Source organism: Strigops habroptila, chromosome 2 (assembly GCF_004027225.2).
Source record: "Strigops habroptila isolate Jane chromosome 2, bStrHab1.2.pri, whole genome shotgun sequence".
Classification (NCBI taxonomy): domain Eukaryota; kingdom Metazoa; phylum Chordata; class Aves; order Psittaciformes; family Psittacidae; genus Strigops; species Strigops habroptila.
In genome coordinates, this window is record NC_044278.2 from 70,127,758 (window position 1) to 70,132,646 (window position 4,889).

A 4,889-nucleotide genomic window follows, 5' to 3' on the forward strand; every position below is an offset into this window, starting at 1 on the left:
AAGGGGTGTACGATACAAAAGCATAGTGGATGCTGCAAGGCTTTTTTAATGTAGTTAAGGATGATATAACAGAGATTGGATGCTGAAGCCAGGCAAATTCATTAATCAGGCTCTCAATTCAAACCAGGATGTTAATCCCCATTAACCACTACATTGAACACTACCAAAGGTCTAGGTGCCTTCTGTTTGATATTCTTCACAGTAAGGAGATGTTATTTATTTAATTATTTATTTCAGGTATAGGTAAACTGTGGTACAAAGCTCAAGCTCTGTGCATTAATTCAGAGCAAATGGTACTTCTTAGTTCTGAATGCTGCAGCCAGAATTTGAAAAAGAACAGGAAATCACAAGAAATCTTGAGAGGTACTTTTTACAAGTGATAGGGACAAGATGAAATGGCTTTAAAATGAAAGAGGGGAAATTTAGATTAGTCATTTGGAAGAAGCTCTTCCCTGTGAGGGTGGTGAGACACTGGCACAGGTTGCCCAGAGAAGCTGTGGCTGCCCCATCCCTGGCAGTGTTCAAGGCCAGGTTGGACGGGGCCTGGAGCAATCTGGTCCAGTGGAAGGTGTCCCTGCCCATGGCAGGGGGTTGGAACTAGATGAACTTTAAGGTCCCTTCCAACCCAAACCATTCTATGATATAAGAGGGGAAAATTTTGAGTTAAGTTACAGTGTCATCCAGCTTTGTGACCTTGCTCCAGGCCTAGCTTCTCCCTTACCGAAATCTTGATTCTTGAGAACCTCTTCACTACAAGAACTGACCCTAGTTCTAGTTCTAGTTCAGTTCTAGAACTGAACTAAATTAAAAAATGATTGTATTTTATCATCTTTATTCCTTCAGTATGTCCTGATTACAAAATATGTCAGATTGCTGTAAAAAACCCCAAACAATTAGTTACAACAATGAAAGTTAAATAGCAGGTTAAATAGCATCTCTCTATCCCAAATAATTTAAAGAACAATTCATATGATTCCAACTTCACCCCAATACAAAATGCAGCAACACCTGTTAGGAGGATGTGGCAATGGTTTCATAATGTACAGCTGCATTGCGTAACAGGCAGAGTGAAAAATACATGTTTGTTCTTGAGAACGGAAAAGATAAGTCAGGTGCAGTATATCCCTTCTGCCTGGACTGACCTTTCAACCTGACTTTTGTGCCAGTTAATTTTCAGCTGTTGGATTGCCGAGATACTGCTGGTGCTTGGTTCTGTCTGTACCATAGCTTCCCTTAAAAAAGGTCTCCGTTTAGGGATTCTGCTCACTGGTCTTTTTCCTCATCAGCCCATCTGCAAGGCCCGGTCTCTGAACACTCCTCTTTGGCCGTTCTCCTTTCTTTTCAGATCCAGTGGCCTTGTTCCGGCCAAAAAAATACTTGACTTCCCTGAAAATATGCCATTTAGCCAAAGCCCTTCACTGTGTTCAGCTCCTCTTTCATAGCATGTGGCAGCAGTGTTCAGGCTCAAAAAACAGTCACAGCATCAGACAAGCCATATTCTTGACCATCATTCCCATTTCATGGTTCAGCTCATCATTAAAGAGATACAAGTATTTTAAACTGTGCATGTGTACTACAATGGTGTCCTAAATCTCAGTCCATCCTTACCAGAGATGTCTTGCACCAGAGATCTGCCTTCCTGCTCATTAATGACCCCATGCAACAAGGTGGGGTATCATTGAGGATCTTGGCAGGGGCAGCACCCCTCTCTGTACGGGCTTTTTGAAGATACTGGATTTTTTCCGCAGTAGGCAGTGATTGCCCTGTGAAACATCTGTGGTCTCAGCTGAGTGCAATGAGACACCTTTTCTGGAAGGTTTTGCAGGGCTCCAGAGAAGCTCGGTAAGGGTTACTGGTTGGAGTATTTCAAGTCTTGAGCAGAGACTCACCATCAGCTGTTCGCAAGTTAACCATAAAGGAAAGTTCAGTGTGAATATTAACGAAACCAGCTATAGCCGAGAGGCCTTGTTGGGAGCCTGTGTTATCTGATAACAAAAAGAAAAGGAAGTTGTTCTAATGGGACACAAAACCAGGAACTGCATGTTGTCTCCAGAACCGTAAGTGAGCAGATGTGAGAGCAAGATGATGGTACCTTGCTCTTTTGTCATGTTTCCTTTTAGAACACGTTCTCAAAAAGGTAATAAAAATAATCTTTTTCAATACAGGGATGAATATATATGCGGATACCTCTTATTGGGATACACCAGTAAGTATCAGCAAGGTGGTAACAAATAAGCAACTTGATTTTATCAGGAAGGAGGTCACAAAGTACAGAGCTACCCCATATGTACATCATAATGAAATGGGTATCCCTGTTTCTTACAAAGAGGATGCAGATAAACCTTTTCTGCTTGGACAGACTTGATTTTTCACTATAAGCAAAAGACAGGTATTACTGCAGCAGTAGTAATACTTGGTAAAGAAAGCATTTCCCATCAATATTACATTTGTAAAAAGGAGAGTAATAATGTAGTAGAAACTGGTGTTAATAAAGAACTGCTTTCTAATAACAGTATACAAGCTTAACTTATATACTTTTAAGTTACATATAGAAGTTTAACTCCAGTCTTGAACAGAGAAATGTGGGCTCTGTTCTAGTGCTTGCTTCGTCTGAAGCATCTGCAATTCTAGAGAGGTAAGCCTGGGTTAACTTCTGAGGCACAAACTGATTCTCAGCCACTTCAGTTCAAGTGATTTGTGTAGCTTGTGCTGTATTTGTTCTCTGGAACATGATTTTATAGCCTGTTACTAAAATGCTCAAAAGTCTTAAGGACTTTACATAATAATGAGCCCTTCCATTTTAGGCTATTTCCTTATAGAGCTTTTACCTATAACTAGGAGTGTTTAAAAGAGGTTTGCTCTCAACCAGATAATAATTGCTTGGTTGTGTAAGAAAGCAGTATATTGCAGGCTAATCTGTTCTGCATCAGTTTCCAAACAAACAAAAAAATGGAGCAATTCATTCTGCTTGCATGCACTTTCCCTTTTGGTTTTTTTTTTTTTCTTTCTTTTCAACATAGATTGCTGCTCTGCATTGGATGTGCATCATGAGGGCCTCTTTCCATTATAGAAAAGGTTTCTTGTGTAGATAGTGTATCAGTCATATAGATTGAGCAATTTGAAATCTTTTCAAAGAAAGATTTTCCCGTAGCATGTGTGTGGGATCACAGGACTCACAATGTGCTGACTCCATGATCTCATTATAAGAAGACTTAGACAATTCTGTATGCAAGGTACCATATTATACAGCATTTTTAGGGTAAAGAAATAGAAAATTACCTGTGTGAAAATCTGATCAATATTTGCAAAAGTTTATAACTTATGTTTTTATGAACAGAAATATTTAGGTTATTCACTGAAGTTTCAGTGGGTAAATAGACCCCTCACCACAAGAGAGATACTGAGTTGCTGGAGTGGGTCCAGAAAAGGGCAACAAAGCAGGTGAAGGGTCTGGAGCACAAGTGCGATGAGGAGCGGCTGAGGGAACTGGGGTTGTTTAGTCTGGAGAAGAGAAGTCTCAGGGGAGACCTTATGACTCTCTACAACTACCTGAAAGGAGGTGGTGGTGAGGTGGGGTCGGTCTCTTCTTCCAAGTAACAAGCAATAGGATAAGAGGTAACAGCCTCAAGCTGCACCAGGGAAGGTTTAGACTGGATATTAGGGAAAACTGCTTCACCAAAAGGGAGGTCAGGCAATGGAGGCATTCTCTCTTGAGAGGAGGGAGCAAAAAAGACATAAAGTCCCACTTGTGGAAAAGGGCCCATTTCTGGCATTACTGTTATTTAAAATGTTAGTTCAGAAGCAGGTATCAAAGATGTTTTCTGTTTAGGGCTGCTAAAAAGTGAGTCTTTTTATTCACTCTTTGCAGGATAGCTTTTGGTACTGAAATTGCAGGCAATTTAATTACAGAATTAAAGTCTCTATTACTGATGCTACTTCTCTGATGAGGACAGCACTAGAAGGCCATAGACAATCTTTTTTGTCTTTCTTTTTGTCTTTTCAATTGTCTTTCATTCAGTTGTTGAGATCTCCAGGACAGAGATTGTTGCTTCTGACAAATGAAATATGTTTCAACACATAGGAGTGATGTGTACTTAAAGAAACGGCTGGGTGTATTCCAATGATGAGTGTATCTAGAGCAGGAAAAAGTCCTGCCATTTGGAGCAGCACCTGTTAAGATCCCAGGCTTTGTTTTTGTCCTGACCTGAAAATATTCTAGATGCTCTAGGTTCATACAGGATGCATTTGAGAGTCTCTGCTTTTCCTCCTGATTTACACTCAAAAGTTTCCCACATTCCTTGTGTTAACAAATGAATCTGACTGCAGTTATAAAGTTATTTATAGGTAGAGGTTGCAGAGTCTGTTGGTACTTTCTGGGCCCTGAAAACTGAGTTCCCATGAAAACTATTGTGAAAATACCTAAAATGATCACAATTCACTTCATCTTCAGAAATATGAATCTTTCTGGTAAAATTCTTAACGATTTCCTAAAAAACTATTTCCTTGTCTTTAAGTAGGTTCCATGTAATTCTGGTTCCTCTCCCAAGACTGTCTCCTGTTTCTTGGAAAACTCATTATGCTGAGGGAAGCAGCGAGTAGCCCAGCAGGACAACCTGACACACAGGACTAGGTTATTTATGTGCTGTAGTTTCAGTTTATGAAATGTATTATGTAATTTTAGGTGGTTTATGTACATGGTATTGCAGCCTTACCTTTGAATGCATTTTACTCAGATGCCTTTGCAAGAAGCAAAAAGCTGTTGCTGGTTTGTTTCTGTTGTTGGTTTTGGTGGGGTTTTGTGTTTTTTTCTTTCTTTTCAAAATCTTCCCCTCCCTTAAGGAGAAAATGGGTTGAGCTATTAGCAGGAAGTGTAAGCAGATCCAAGTAAC

At 40.0% G+C, this 4,889-nt stretch overlaps 1 long non-coding RNA gene across 1 annotated transcript; it reads left to right on the forward strand.

Annotated features, from left to right (window-relative positions):
- Positions 1–2,027: 2,027 nt before the first annotated feature.
- On the forward strand, positions 2,028–4,549 carry LOC115604560. Its single transcript, XR_003990320.1, has 3 exons — positions 2,028–2,061; positions 2,166–2,206; positions 4,518–4,549. It is a non-coding gene; the product is annotated as an uncharacterized LOC115604560 (long non-coding RNA).
- The last annotated feature ends 340 nt before the right edge of the window (positions 4,550–4,889 follow it).